Source organism: Natrix helvetica, assembly GCF_964273705.1.
Source record: "Natrix helvetica genome assembly, chromosome: W".
Classification (NCBI taxonomy): domain Eukaryota; kingdom Metazoa; phylum Chordata; class Lepidosauria; order Squamata; family Natricidae; genus Natrix; species Natrix helvetica.
The window spans coordinates 72,385,061-72,401,872 of record NC_138555.1 but is presented as its reverse complement, the minus strand read 5'-3'; positions in this window follow the sequence as shown (position 1 = coordinate 72,401,872).

Here is a 16,812-nt window from a genome sequence, read left to right as displayed (position 1 = left end):
CCCAGTGGTGCTTGATTCACTGGTTGCAGCCCAAACATTGGTGGCTGGCTAAGGGGAGATGTGCCCCAGGCCCCTTTCTGCTGGCTGCATTGAATTCCGCATTTTGGTGGAGGGCCCTGCCTGCACTCCAGGAGGGAGGGGCACTGATGTTGGTTTTGCTCCAGCAGCAAGTGGTTTGGTTGACTCGCTGGTCACTGTGTGGAAGGAGCCAAGATCTGCACTCCAGTGCGTTGCAAAGTCTCTGCTATGGAAGGAGAACGTGGGCTGGACCAGGGTCCACTTAGGTGGTCCTGAGCTAAAGAGGGGGTTTGTTAAGTCTATCCTCGTTAGGAGACTAGAGTTCAGCAGCAGAACGTAGTAACGAATAAGCTGTTGAATAGTCACTCACAGCCACCAAAAGTAAAACAAAGAATAGCTTTACTTACATAACAAAAATAGGATAAATAGTCTCCAAACAGACTATAAGCAGTCTTGAAGTATATACAGTCTATTTACACCTAGTTGAAGTTACAGTTGCTCAACTCACAATTCACCATGTAGACAGGTAACTTAGTTACAGACTAGCCACCATCCAATACACGGTCTTCTCTCTAATACAAAGCTCATACAGTAACAGACAGTAACAGTCAGGAACATCAGTAGCTATCCGGGGAGGAGACCGTAATAGTTCCTTCCTCCTTATATGGCTGCTTAAAGCAATTAACATCCAATTACATCTCTCTAGCATTTAAAGTAACAGATACATTTGTTACAATCATGGCTTATATACATTGCCAAGCCAAGACTAGGGTTACATCCCTGTTGTGGCCCAGCCGGTGCCGCTGTCACCAGACTCCGAGAGTGATACTCCATACGAGTCAGCTACAGAAGAGATGTGCGATCCTGGACAGGATTCGGAGGCTGAGCAGGAATCCGAGAGTCTGGTCGGCCACCAGGTGGCGCCAGAGGCATGGAGCAGCGGTGAGAGCGAGAGGAGGAGGACTCCCGTTGCCCTGCCTTGGAGCAGCGGAGAGGATAGTGACTCAGGACTTAGTAGGGCGTTTCGAGATGCCCGTTTCCGGCGCGCCCACAAACGCAAGGAGCGTGGGCGTAATTATAGGCAGTAAAGAGCTCTCAGGTGCTGTTGGGAGACGCCCTTTTTAGGTTATAAAAGGGTTGACTCTGGACAGGCTCTGCGTAGCAATCAACAAAGGACTTTGGACAGCAACTCTAGTCTGGGATCCTGGCAAGCTGGATTGCTGCTTTTGTGTGTTCTGTCTTTGTGAGTTCTGTCTTGGTGGCTTGCTGCCACAAAGCCTCTTGTCTGTTGGTGTAATAAACCTTGTTCCCTTGTACTGTTCTGGAGTGTGTGTACTGTGTGGGCAACGGAGGAAGGGGGGGGTCAGAACAGATTGATTGCTACCCCAAACGTATCTCCATTCAGCTATGATGGAGTAACTTCAGGCGGAGAATGCTCTCTTCACACAGCAACTTGCCTTGCTAACAGCGCAGGTTGCACAGCTGTCTGCTCCTGCCAACCCCCCACCCCCCCAGCAGCAACGAAGGAAATGCCCAGTGGCCATGCCGGATAAGTTTGATGGCAGTCCGAAACTTTTCCCGGCGTTCCTGGGCCAATGCCGGTTGTTCATTGCCTTGAGAGCGGAGGACTTTCCCACCGACCAGACGAAGGTGGGCTTTGTGATAAGCTTGCTCTCAGGCACAGCAGCACAGTGGGCTACGCCTTTGCTGACTCAGCCGAGCCCCCTGCTGGATGACTTCCAGGGTTTTTGCACTCATCTTCGGCTGACGTTCGAAGACCCCATCAAAGGAGAAACAGCCACCAGACTCCTGAAAGAGTTGCACCAAGGGCGTGGTTCTTTACTGGACTACATTACCGAGTTTCGGCTGCTCAGTCAGGACTCTGAGTGGAATGAGCCAGCCCTTATGGATGCTTTTCAGGATGGCCTGTCAGAGGACCTGCAGGATGAGCTGGTGAGAGTGGACAGGCCTCCAACGTTTGACGCGTTGGTTCATCTATGCCTCCGGATTGATGGCCGGCTGCAGAGGCGGAGGCCTCGCCGAGCGTCCCGGGAGGTGCTGAGAGTGCCAGTTCCACGAGAGACTCCTGTCCCACGAGAGGAGCCCAAGGAGTTGGGTGCAGCCAGACCCGGCTTGTCACGCACGGAGATGGAGAGACGGCGTGCAGGGGGGTTGTGTTTTTACTGTGGGGATCCGGGACATCTGGCTACGGGTTGCCCCAAGAAGGGAGGTAGAGGGGCTGCACGGTCTACGGCCCCCCCTCAACGACGGACCTCCGTCTCGGGAAACGGGGAAAGCCCGATCTGAGGGAGACTTCGGGTCGGGCACAGGCTGGAACAAAGGCGGAGGGGCCTCCACGACATCTGATTCTTGCATCGCACATTCTCTTGTCGGGTAGTCCGCAGGGAATACCAGCCCATGCCTTGGTCGATTCCGGGGCTACCACGAATTTTATGGATGCAGTGTTTGTCACGAAATATCACGTCCCTCTGTGCCCGGTAGACCCTCCGATGCGAGTGGAGACCATTGACGGCCGGGTGCTTCTGTCTGGGCCCATCAAGAACGCCACGCAGCCTTTGTGCCTGATCCTCGGGGAGCATGAGGAGGCCATTCAATTTTACGTGGCTTCGGGTCTGCATTTCCCCGTGGTGTTGGGCTTGGCTTAGCTGCGGGCGCACGATCCCCAGATCCACTGGTCGCAGAACCGCATCTCGTTCCCGTCCTTGCAATGCGTGGACCATACCCGTCATGTTTGCGCGGCTCAGGTGCCCAGTTCGGCCGAGGTGACAGTGCCGCCGGATTTAGCGGAGTTCGCGGACGTGTTTAGCGAGCAGGAGGCGGATCAACTGCCACCGCACCGGCCTTACGACTGTCCCATTGACCTGGTACCTGATGCGAAACTCCCGACGGGCCGCCTATACTCCATGTCTGAACCGGAGTTGGCCGCATTTGCGGGACTTCCTTGACAAGAACCTGGCCCGGGGTTTTATCCGGCCTTCGTCTTCGCCCTTGTCTGCCCCGGTTTTGTTCGTCAAAAAGAAGACCGGGGATCTAAGACTTTGTTGCGATTACCGGCGCTTGAACGCCATCACGATCCGTAATCGCTACCCGTTGCCTCTGATTCCCGAGTTGTTGGAGCGGCTCCGGGAGGCCGTGGTGTTTACTAAACTGGACTTACGTGGAGCTTACAATCTGGTCGGAGTCAGGGCCGGGGATGAATGGAAGACAGCCTTTGGCACCCGATACGGACATTTTGAGTATACGGTCATGCCGTTCGGGTTGACCAATGCCCAAGCTGTCTTCCAACATTTTATGAACGATATCTTTAGGGACCTTTTGGATCAGTTTGTCGTCATCTACCTGGACGACATCTTGATCTAATCTACGTCCCGGAAGGATCATCAACAGCACTTGCGTCAGGTCTTGCAGCGCCTTCGAAAGCATCGCTTGTTTGCCAAGCTGGAGAAGTGTCAGTTCTGGCAGACCACCATCGAGTTCCTGGGGCACCGTATATCCCCTGAAGGAATTGCGATGGAGCCAGGCAAGGTGGAGGCATTACGAAGTTGGCAATCTCCTCGACGGATGAAAGACGTTCAGAGACTCCTCGGGTTTGCCAACTACTACCGGTCCTTCATCCCCGGCTTTGCTTTCTTGACCACGCCCCTCACTCGACTCCTGCAAAAGAAAGTGCCGTTTCACTGGGGGTCCACGGAACAACAAGCGTTCGTGGCCTTGAAGCGCGCTTTTACAAAGGAGCCGATCTTGAATCACCCTGATCCCCATCGCCCCTTTGTAGTCGAGGCGGATGCGTCCGACATCGCGGTGGGGGCGGTGTTATTGCAGGCTCACGCCCCTGATGGCACCCTTTTCCCTTGCGCCTATTACTCTCGGAAACTCAATCCTTCCGAGCGCAATTATACCATCTGGGAGAAGGAGTTGCTGGCTATCAAGGCGGCATTCGAAGCCTGGCGACATCACCTGGAGGGGGCCAGGCATCAGGTCGAAGTCCGGACAGACCATCGGAATCTGGAGTTTTTGACAACAGCGCGGAAGCTCAATCAGCGCCAGATCCGGTGGTCTCTGTTTTTTGCCCGGTTCCACTTCAAGGTCACGTATATCCCCAGTGCCTTGAATCAGAGGGCGGATGCCCTATCTAGAAAGCCGGAGTACTCAGACCCTGCTGACTCCCTGCCCCCCCGGACGGTCCTACCCGTCGAGTCCTTCGCTGCAATCCAGGAACCCGTGGATTTACGGTCGTTGATACGGAATGCGCAGCGAAACGACGAGTGGGTGGAACAACGGCGGGCAGAGGTAGGGCCGACATCCCCGTGGACCTTTGACGAGGACCTTTTGAGGTATCGGGATCGGCTCTACGTGCCTGCAGGACCGCTCCGTGGATTGGTTCTCTCCCAATGTCATGACACTCCGGCAGCGGGACACTTTGGCCTGTTCAAAACTTTGCACCTGGTTTCCCGTACGTTTTGGTGGCCTCGCCTGTGACACCACGTGCAGACGTACGTCACGTCATGTGTGCAGTGTCGACAGGCCAAATCAGCGACGGGAGCTCCTCCAGGCTTGCTACAGCCATTGCCGACCCCGGACAGACCCTGGGGAGCTGTGTCCATGGACTTCTTGACGGAACTGCCTCCGTCGTCCGGTTTCACTACGGTCCTAGTGGTGGTGGACATGCTCACCAAGATGGCGCATTTCATCCCCTGCCGGAGATTGCCAACAGCCCGCGCCACCGCCCGCATGTTCATCCAGCACGTGTTCCGGCTGCACGGCCTACCTGACCGGGTCGTCTCCGATCGTGGTACACAATTCACGGCCCAGTTCTGGAAAGGGCTGATGGCCGCTCTTGACGTTCAAGTTTGTCTGTCCTCGGCGCACCATCCCGAAACCGATGGAGGGACGGAGAAGGTGATTGGGATTCTGGAACAATATCTGCACTGCTTCGTGAACCAGCAGCAGAACAATTGGGCGGAGTACCTCGCCGTGGCGGAGTTTGCGTTCAACAACTCGCAGCACTCCTCCACACGGACGACGCCTTTCATGGCGAACGTCGGGTACCACCCTCGTTTTTTCCCTCTCACCCCCGTGGACTCTCCGGTCCCCGCAGCGCAGGATTTCCTCTCTGAGCTTCAGGCGGTTCACCAGATGGTGCGCCGCTACTTGAATCAGGCGAAGGAGGATTACAAGCGGGTGGCGGACAGGTCTCGCCGTGCGGTGCCGGAATTGGCCGTGGGTGATCGCGTGTGGTTGTCCACGCGGCATCTTCCGTCCCACCGGCCTACGAGGAAGTTGGACCACCGGTATCTGGGGCCGTTCCCTGTGGAGGCCGTTATCAATCCGGTGGCCTATCGCCTGACCCTCCCGCGCTCGATGCGAGTACACCCGGTGTTCCATCGCTCGCTCCTGATCCCTGAGCGGTCGGATTGTCCTCTCCGACATCCCTCTTCACCCCTGCCGTCGTCGCCTGACGTGCACGCACGGCCATCGCACAGAGTGACCCGGATCCGTGACTCAAGATGGCTCAAGGGTCGGTTCCAGTATTTGGTCGACTGGGCGGACGAGGACTCGGACGGGGGGTCCTGGACCGATGCGACGGCTGTGCATGCTCCAGCTTTGGTGCGGGCCTATCATGGACAATTTCCCTCTTGACCGCATCCCGAGTGTCAGGCCCGGGGGAAGGGCCCTGCGGTGAGGGATAGTGTTGTGGCCCAGCCGGTGCCGCTGTCACCAGACTCCGAGAGTGATACTCCATACGAGTCAGCTACAGAAGAGATGTGCGATCCTGGACAGGATTCGGAGGCTGAGCAGGAATCCGAGAGTCTGGTCGGCCACCAGGTGGCGCCAGAGGCATGGAGCAGCGGTGAGAGCGAGAGGAGGAGGACTCCCGTTGCCCTGCCTTGGAGCAGCGGAGAGGATAGTGACTCAGGACTTAGTAGGGCGTTTCGAGATGCCCGTTTCCGGCGCGCCCACAAACGCAAGGAGCGTGGGCGTAATTATAGGCAGTAAAGAGCTCTCAGGTGCTGTTGGGAGACGCCCTTTTTAGGTTATAAAAGGGTTGACTCTGGACAGGCTCTGCGTAGCAATCAACAAAGGACTTTGGACAGCAACTCTAGTCTGGGATCCTGGCAAGCTGGATTGCTGCTTTTGTGTGTTCTGTCTTTGTGAGTTCTGTCTTGGTGGCTTGCTGCCACAAAGCCTCTTGTCTGTTGGTGTAATAAACCTTGTTCCCTTGTACTGTTCCGGAGTGTGTGTACTGTGTGGGCAACGGAGGAAGGGGGGGTCAGAACACATCCCTAACATTCTCCCCTCTTGGGTTGTCAATGTATTTACACACAACTTCACATTTTCAATCCATAATCATCACAACATTTTTTGTGTTTTATAGCACCTTGTGCCTTAGTAAAATGGTCAGCTATATTGTGTTCAGATGTACAATATTTCAATACAATCATTTTACTTTGTATACACTCTGTTCCCATATCAAGCAATAATTGTTTTTAACACACAATACAGTACATAATGTAGGTTCAAGATACAATGCATAATGCATCCCTTATCAAACATAGAACCTTTTATATCAACATCGCCAAAACTCCTAACTCATCGGGGTTTACTTAATTCCCTTCCATAATGGTTTACAGAATTCCTATTTACTCCGGTTTTACGCTTATATATCCGTTTGCATCCGTTTGCATGTTTACCTGAAGGTAAATCAGCCTTGTCAAGCACTCCCAAATCCTGCAATGACTTAAACTCCCTATCCATTGCAGCTTGCCCTACCTTTTTATCCTCAGTTGAATACATAGTCAGCTCATTGTATGTAGCAGGTACCTTATCCACCTTACATGCAACAGATGCCTGATACCTATCAGGTGGCCGCATTACATGGGTTGACCTTCTAGGTAACTCAGGGCTTATAGGTGGACTATCCTGAACGTCCTCCTGCTTTATCACTTGCTCCTCCTGAGTAGACTCCTTCCCTTCATCACTCGTTTCTGGTATTCCTGATTCATTCTTTTGGTCTGCTCGGGTTTCAATTACTACCTGATTATTAGTTTCTAGTTTGTTCCAACCAACATGCTCCAGAAAATTTGCATTAGCACTATGGTAGATCTTCGTTGTCCCTTGTTCCCAAAACCTATAAGATCTATGGTTTGAATCATAACCTCCAAATATTAACTGCCGTGCATGAGTTTGTCCCTTTAATCTGATCTGTGCTGGAATATGAACCCATGCAGGAACTCCAAACGTATGTAGGTAGCTAAGGCCAGGCTTCTTACTATGCCACCTAGTAAATGGTAATTCTCCAGTAGAAGCATTTACAATGTTGTTCAGAAGATGATTAGCACACATCATTGCTTCACCCCATAGCTCAGGGGTGGCGAACACGCGGCTCACGAGCCGCATGCGGCTCGCGGCCAAAATAAATGAGGCTCTTTGCCTCTTACCATTATTTAGTATGCTGTGGCTCAGATCGCGCGCTAAACCCGGAAGTACGGTCGATGCGACGACTGTACTCACGAGCCGCGTGTTAAGTTAAGATGAAGTCTTAAGTTAAGATGAAGTGGAAGATGGGTAATAATTAGGGGAATGGAGACTTTGGGTTGTGGAGTCCACTTTTTAAAAAAATACAAAAAAACCAGCCCTTAGAACTTGAACTTTGCTAATCAGAATAAAATGCTAAGACTAAGTAGTCAGAGGAAGGTTGTAGCAGTACTGTCAGTCACCTATTGCACCTCATCATGAATCAAGTATTCTATATTTTAAAAAATACAAACTTATATCTTAGTTACTAGAGATCAAAGTGTCCAAGGAAATAGATTAATTCAAATGCAATGAATTAATCATTATACTGAAGTTAAAAGACAAGCAATTATCAGAATGGTGGCTATGGCAGAGATCTTTCTAAATTTTTAACATTTCATTTAACTTAAAATACTGGAAGTTGGAAAAGATTGGTGATCTGCCAATCATTTGTAGATATACCAAACCCATAGAATCACAGGGTTGGAAGGGACCACAGAGGTGATTGTTCAATTTTATCTTTAAATAAGATTAAGACAATTTGCTTTGTAATCCATTCTAAGATTAAGAAATGCTGCTCCTCTATATCTTTCTTTTGAGTCTTGTATGATTTTGAATCTTGCTCCCCCACCCCACCACCCAGCTTCCAGTTGGTGCCATTTGGAATAAAACATTTATCTTAGATAATATCTAAGTTTCAAGGAATTGTTCATTTCATTCAATAATTTGTTATAATTGTTTTCAAATGTATTATTATTATATCCTATTAAATAAGAGTTCTAGATATTTCACTATATTTTTCTCATATCCCAATCCCCCTTTTCATGTTTTTTTTTCATTGGAAATTGAATGCCTTATTATCTTACTTTTCATTTAATTTTTTATCTCTAAAAGGTAGCCAAAAATCTTTGGATTCTGCCATTAGTATCTTATGGAGCTTTGTGTTTGCATAATCGTTACTACTATATCATTTGCATAGCATTTCATCTTGTATCTCTTTCTACCTGAATCTTTAGCTGAAATATTTGTTTAGCTTTTCAGTTCTGGCCCGCCAGGACCTCCTAACCCAGGGGTGTCCAAACTTGGGAACTTTAAGACTTGTGGACTTCAACTCCCAGAATTCCCCAGCCAAGTTTGGACACCCCTGTCCTAACCAATTATAAATAATAAAAGAGAAAATGCCCATCCTTGCCTTTGACTTTCCATATTAAAAGATTGTAGAGATTATTCCATTTACTGTGAATTTTAACTTGTCAAAAGCTTTGTGTCTAAAAATATTTCCGTTGCCTTCCGTTGCAGCTCTAATGGGTTTATAAAAATTTATAACAAAAAACACCTGACTGAGCATGTTATATTATGTGTTCAATATATTATTGTTAAAATTATATGCTTTTGTGTGAGTGTTTGTCTGTTTTGGCAGGTCACTGCGTGGTGTGGCTCTCTGACTCTCACAGTTTAAAATTTTGGCTCTTTTTGTCGAACTTGTTCGCCACCCCTGCCATAGCTTATCCGGTAAACCTGAATCGGATAACATCATCCTTACCATTGCCTGCAATGACTGTCCACAAATGCATTGTGTTGAGGTCTATATGGTGCAGTACGTTTATGCTCAATCCCAGTTTTCTTTACCATTGTTTGGAAACTTTGGTTTACAAATTCAGTTCCATTATCAGTTACAATGGTAACTACCTTAAGTTTTGTTTTTTTCTCAGCAAACTTTATCCAATTGCAAAATTGCTGAAATGTCTCCGTTTTGTCCTTCAGTAAGTAACAAAACCCATACTTGGAATAGTGGTCCACAATACTCAACACATAATGTGCACCCCCAATACTTGGTTTCATGGGACCTATTAAATCTGCAAATACTACTTCTAGAGGTTTCTCGGTCTTAAAGCCGTCTAGCCTGTTTGCAGGATTAGCCTTACTCATTTCCTTACTGCAAACGTTACAGTTCAAATACTTAGTACATGGCTTCAACTTAATACCTTCCACTAGTTTAGCCGTTTGTTGTAATGTTTTAAAGTTAATATGCCCCAGATGCCTGTGTAACAAATGTATGCATTCATTATGCGGTTTAGCATTTGTATACACAGAATTAAGTACACTTTCATCAGCCATTACATACAAACCATTCTTTAAATTAGCAGTAACCATTTTACCTGCTTTCTCTATGAGACATGTATCTCCTTTAAATGTTACTGTGTAACCAATACTGACTAAAGCCCTTACTGAAAGCAAATTAAACTTAAGTCTCGGCACATACAACTTACGCAATTTCTCCTTTACACATTCACAGTGTGCAGTTCCTTCTCCAGCTGCCTTTAGCTTCCACCCATTAGCCAAAGACACATGTTGTTTGCTTGCAGACATTTTGACAAAGTTATGTCTATTCCTAGTTATGCACAACGACACTCCACTATCTATAATCCACATATCGTGGTTTACAGATGCATTATGTCACGGCAGCCTCCATCAGTAACCAAGTCCTTCGCTGCAATCCAGGAACCCGTGGATTTACGGTCTTTGATACAGGATGCGCAGCGGAACGACGAGTGGGTGGAACAATGGCGGGCAGAGGTAGGGCCGACATCCCCGTGGACCTTTGAGAAGGACCTTTTGAGGTATCGGGATGGGCTCTACGTGCCTGCAGGGCCCCTCCGTGGACTGGTTCTCTTCCAGTGTCATGACACTCCAGCAGCAGGACATTTTGGCCTTTTCAAAACATTGCACCTGTTTCCCGTACTTTTTGGTGGCCTCGCCTGCGACACGACGTGCAGACGTACGTCACGTCGTGTGTGCAGTGTTGACAGGCCAAATCAGCAACGGGAGCTCCTCCAGGCTTGTTGCAGCCATTGCCGACCCCTGACAGACCCTGGGGGGGCTGTGTCCATGGACTATTTGATGGAACTGCCTCCGTCGTCAGGTTGTACTACGGTCTTGGTGGTGGTGGACATGCTCACCAAGATAGCGCATTTCATCCCCTGCCGGAGATTGCCGACAGCTCGTGCCACCGCCCGCATGTTCATCCAACACGTGTTCCGGCTGCACGGCCTACCTGACCGGGTCGTCTCAGATCGTGGGACACAATTCACGGCCCAGTTCTGGAAAGGGCTGATGGCCGCTCTAGACGTCCAAATTTGTTTATCCTCGCCGCACCATCCTGAAACCGATGGAGGGACGGAGAAGGTGATTGGGATTCTGGAACAATATCTGCGCTGCTTCGTGAACCAGCAGCAGAACAATTGGGCAGAGTACCTGGCCGTGGCGGAGTTTGCGTTTAACAACTCGCAGCACTCCTCCACACGGATGACGCCTTTCATGGCGAACGTCGGGTACCACCCTCGTTTTTCCCTCTCACCCCAGTGGACTCTCCCGTCCCCGCAGAGCAGGACTTCCTCTCTGAGCTTCAGGCGGTTTACCAAGTGGTGCACCGCTATCTGAATCAGGCTAAGGAGGATTACAAGCGAGTAGCGGACCGGTCACAACGTGCGGTGCCAGAATTGGCTGTGGGGGATCGCGTGTGGCTGTCCACGCGGCATCTTCCGTCCCACCGGCCTACGAGGAAGTTAGACCACCGGCATCTTGGGCCGTTCCCTGTGGAGGCCGTTATCAACCCGGTGGCTTATCGTCTGACCCTCCCGCGCTCGATGCGAGTACACCCGGTGTTCCATCGGTCGCTCCTGATCGCTGAATGGTCGGCTTGTCCTCTCCGACGTCCCTCTTCGCCCCTGCCGCCGTCGCGTGAGGTGCACGCACAACCATCGCACAGAGTGACCTGGATCCGTGACTCGAGATGGCTCAAGGGACGGTTCCAGTATTTGGTCGACTGGACGGATGAGGGGTCAGACGGGGGGACCTGGACCGATGTGATGGCTGTGCATGCCCCTGCTCTGATGAGAGCCTATCATGCGCGATTTCCCTCGCGGCTGCATCTCGAGCGTCAGACCCGGGGGAAGGGCCCTGCGGTGAGGGATAGTGTTGTGGCCCAGCAGGAGCCGTTGGAGTTGCCACCAGACTCCGACAGCGAGGGTCCCTCTGAGTCGGCTCAGGAGGATGTGGAGGACCCTGGACAGGGTTCCAACTCTGAGCAGGGCGCAGAGAGGCTGGTTGGCCACCAGGGGGCGCCTGAGGCATGGAGCAGTGGTGAAAGCCAAAGGAAGGGGGCTCCTGATGTCATGCCTTGGAGCAGTGGGGAGGAGTCACAGGACAGTGAGTCAGACATCAGCAGTGAGCTATTAGATGCTCGTTACGGGCGTGCTACCCGGCGTAAGGAGCAATTGAGCAATTACAGGAGGTAATGGCTCTCAGCTGCTGATAATTAGACTCCTCTCCAGACTATAAAGGGACTGCTTGTGGACACACCCTTTGCAGGAATCAACTGATCATTGGAGTTGGAGAAGCTCAGATCTGTGTCGTACTTTGGCAGGCTGGATTGCTGCCAAAGGGTTTACCTGGATTGCTGCCACTCTGTTCCCTGGACCTTGGCAGGCAGGAGTGCTGCTAAGGTGGTTATCTGGAGCTTGGTAGCTGGATTGCTGCCCAGAGTACTATCTTGACCTTGGCAGGCTGGATTGCTGCCAAGGTTGAAACTGTATGTAATAAAAGCATATTGCAGAGACGTTGTTTCGGAGTGACTTGTTATACAAGAGGAGGGGGTCAGAACACCCAAGCTAGTCCGTCTTTCATTGTACATTCATGTGAATGTTCCTTGAACCAGTCATCGGACTCTAGGCTTTCCTTGAGTTTTGTTATGAGGTCTGTCGTGACCTCTAGATTTGAAACATTTCGGCTTCTGGTAACCACCGGGGCAGCAAGATTTTTCGCTGGGATGACTGGGTGAATTATGCTCAGCTTTGAGCTGTTGTATTATGGAAGTCTGGATAATGCATCAGCCATGAAATTCTTCCCCCTGGGGATGTACCTGAGGGTAAAATTGAAACGGTTGAAATGTTGCGCCCAACGCATTTGTTTTGGAGATAGTTTACAAGGGGTCTTTAACGGTTCCAAATTTTCGTGATCAGTCCACACTTCAAAAGGGTGCTTAGCCCCTTCCAGGAAATGTCGCCAGGTCATCAGAGCCCATCTGACTGTAAAAGCTTCTTTCTCCCATATAGCCCATCGTCTCTCTGTCAATTTTCGAGAAGTGTAAGCGCATGGTTGCAGCTTGCCATCAGCATTTGTTTGAAGTAACACTGCCCCCACCGCCACATCACTGGCATCAGCTTGAACGGTAAATGGCGCATCCATATCTGGGTGTTTCAAAACGGGTTCCGCTGCAAAGAGTCGTTTCAATTTTTCGAAAGCAGCTTGACACTCCATAGTCCAATTTAAAGGCTTACCCAGTCTGGGCTTGGCCTCTCCTTTCGACTTTAGGAGATTTGCAATGGGCAGAGCAATGCTGGTGAAAGAGGGGATAAATTGATGATAAAAATGTGCAAATCCCAAAAAGCTTTGTAATTGTTTGCGGATGCGTGGGGGCGCCCACTCAGTAACAGCCTGGACTTTTGCTGGGTCCATTTCGATGCCATTGTGAGAAATGCGGTAGCCCAGCTAATCAATTTTTTCTTGGTGAAATTCACACTTAGACAATTTGGCATAAAGTTCTGTGGCCCGAAGTTTTTTGAGTACTGAGCGTACTAATGTCACGTGTTCTTCACGTGTTTCCGTGTAAATGAGGATGTCATTCAGGTAGACCATCACGCCTTTGTATAGGTGGTCATGTAAAACTTCATTTATTAATTGCATGAAAACAGCTGGCGCCCCCTGTAGGCCGAATGGGAGTACTCTGAATTGGAAACATCCAAGTGGGCAGTTAAAAGCAGTTTTCTATTCATCTCCCTCCTTGATTCTAACTCTGTAGTAGGCCTCTCTCAGGTCCAATTTTGTGAAGATCTTTCCTTTACCCAATTGGGCCAAAATATCTTTCATTAGAGGGAGGGGGTAAACGTTCTGCACGCATACAGTGTTGAGGTTCTTATAATTCACACAGAGACGAAAGGAGACATCTTTCTTTTCTGTGAACAACACTGGGGTGGCCACCCATGGCCTAGCAGGTTCAATAAACCCCCTTTTTAAATTTTTGTCAATAAACTTCCGTAATTCTTCCATTTTGCATGGGGTCATTGAGTAAATCTGGGGTTTTGGAAGTTTTACCCCAGGGAGGATATCAATGCTGCGATCTGTAGCGCGGTGAGGGGGTAAGTTATCAGAGGATTTTTCACTGAAAATGTCCCTTAGGTCCCAATATTCTTTGGGGATTTTCTCCTCCCCCTCAATTTTTTCCTGCACTGTAGCTACCAAGTTAGGTTCAGCGTTGGCAATATTGGGAACTCCCCCTTCTCCCTGAGGGGGTTTTGCAGATTGGATGCGCAACCACCCTTGCTTCCAGTTGGTTCCATTTACGTAACCAGGGTAAGCCAGGTATGAGAGGCCGGTCCATTCCCAGTGCCACAATAAAACTTAATGTCTCTTGGTGATCTCCCATCCACATGTCTACTGATTCATGCACAAAATGGGCAGCCCCCCCAGCTATAGACCCGTCTAGTTGGCAAAAAGCAATGGGGACTTTCAAAGTTCTTAGTTTTAAGCCCATTTTTTCCACTACTTCTGGGCTAACGATGCAGCGTGTGCATTGTCACTGCGTTAATTGTTTGCTAGCTGAACTGAATAATTACTGCGCAGGTCATAGGCCTTATCAGCAATGATTTACTGTGCATGCTTCTTAACACGTTTCTTAATACATCACACATTCCAGAGACTTCTTTACTTTTGATCTTCTGTTCGTCTGCCAAGAAGGTGGACGACAATTGCTCTTGCCAAAATGTAACAATTAGATAGATTTGTTTTCATTTTATTTTCATATTAAAGTTTGTTTTTAATTAGAACATGTTATCGGGTCTTACTTTCACTTTTTCTGAAGATATACTTTTTAGGAAAGCTGACGGTCTACACCTCATTAGCTCAGGGTGAAATTTTCCCTGACAATAAATGGCAGCAGAAGGATGGTCATGATTTACGGCTTTTTCCTTCCTAGTTATCTCCAAGAGATAAGCGACCAGGCTAATTAGAAAGAATGGTCTATCTACTGAGGCACGCTTAAAAATCAACTCTCTAACCACGCCGAAGAAGAAAAAGAAAAAAGTCAGAAATGAAGCATGTTCCGAAGGGTCTCTCCCCTCTGACACAGAAGTGGAGAATTTTTCACGCTGGCTTCCACGTTCCCAAACTTCAGTAACCGGACTGGGTGAAGACCCTGCTGTGGGGGAAACATCTCAAGATGGGACTGCTCCAGGAGGTGAAATCTACGGACCGAGGTCAGTTAATTTTACTTCTGATTATGCATGTTCCCAAATATCTCTAAGAGATTATGAAATGCTCAGGGATAAACCAAAGCGTTCCACGTTGCCAGAGCAAATTCACTCCCAATCTCTTAAAGATTATGAAACAATTGATCAGTGGCCAAAACCCTCGCCGGCAGAAAAATTCCACCCCCACGCAGAAAGTGAAACTTATGAATCCTTCTCAGGCCCTGGGGAAGATATGAAAAGCTATCGTGACCAGATAGACTTTTTTGAAAAACAGGTTTTTCAAGCTAGAAAACACTATGAAAGATTAGAGGAAACTAGGAGGGGTTTCCCCATTTCCAAAATGTCTGAGGACGCCATCTTGCCTTCTTCTTCACAGCCTGAAACACACCCCCTGGTGGACATTGCCACAGGCAAATCAGAACAGAGAGATATGTACACGTCACCAAGGTCACGTGATCTCCTTTGTTCTACTTCTTATGCCACGCACACAAAAATTTTGCAGCCAAGAAGTGAAGCTGCACTGCCATCTCATGGTGAAAATAATTTATTAGAGCAACAATTAAAGAAATTGCAATAGTCTTGGCTACCTGTAGCTCGTCCAGATGGCCAAGCAACAATGCAAATGCCTCCAAAGGTTAAAACTTCAACTCCCCCTGGTGGCGTTGGATTTTCCCTAGATGGAACAAGGCAAAACCTAATGTAGCAAAGGCAAATGCCAGCTCCAGTACCAGCTTTTCAACCTGCACAGCAAGTTGTTCAAATGCATATCCCTCAACAGGCATTTTCTGTCACTCCTTTGACTGGTGAGTCAAAATTAAAGATGTCAGGACAGAATTATAAAGCCTGGGTCAGTGAGATTGCACCCTTGCTTCGCAGAGAAGGTACCCATTGTATGGTGTTTAATCCTCCTGCCCAACCATGGACTCCTGCAATAAGAGACCTAGAGACTAGGGCTTGCACAACATTGTTGATGTCCATGGATACTGAATTGCAGGTTACCTTCCCACCTAATGCAACAGCTCAACAAATTTTGGCCATTTTGGAAGATTGCTACAGGCCCATTTCAATTGAATCTTCATGTTTGCTCATGTCTAAGTTCCATGGTTCGAAGTTGAAACCTGGTGAACAAATTGGTGGACATTTGACCAAACTGAAAGGAATGAGAAGTGAATTGAGAGAAAGAGGCCATGTTATTGATGATATCCAAATGATCAGCATCATTATTAACTCATTGAATTATGAATGGAAAGATGCCATTGCAAAGATTAACCATGTGCCAATTGCTCAACGCACTGTTAATCATGTATGCAGACTTTTAATTGAGGAGGAAGCTATCAAATTAGCTACACCACATCTGCAATGACCCCCAGCATCAAAAGCTCCAGCTAGACGTCCCTTCCGAGGAAGAGGCTACGCTCCAAGGATGCCAAGGTGCTACATCTGCAACCGTGTGGGACATGACACCCGGGATTGTCCCCAAACAAGTTCCAGCTCCCGTCACATACCAGCCCAGAGGAACAGGTTCTAGAGGCAGAGGTAGAGGCGGAAGACAAGGTCGTCATGGTCCAAGGCGTGATCCACAAGCTCCACTCGCAACATTGGCCATAACCAACGTTCCACAAGCTGATCCAGAATACGACAGACGTCTTTTGTGGACTTTAGATAGTGGCACAGCTGTACACGTTACCCACAGAAAGGAACTTTTCACAGAGATGGGCGAGCCAGAGCCCGAATATCGAGAATTGTACTCCTTCTCCAACCACACTTGTAAGGTAATGGGAAAAGGAACTGTTTACATTGAAGTGCTCAATACATTCATCCCTGATGTTTATTACATACCTTCAGCAACCAGTAATTTGCTTAGTCAAAGCCACCTATCTAGAGAGTTAAAGTTCCAGGTTCACCACCTCGAGAAAGCAAGTTACATAGTTAAAGATGGAGATATTGTTGC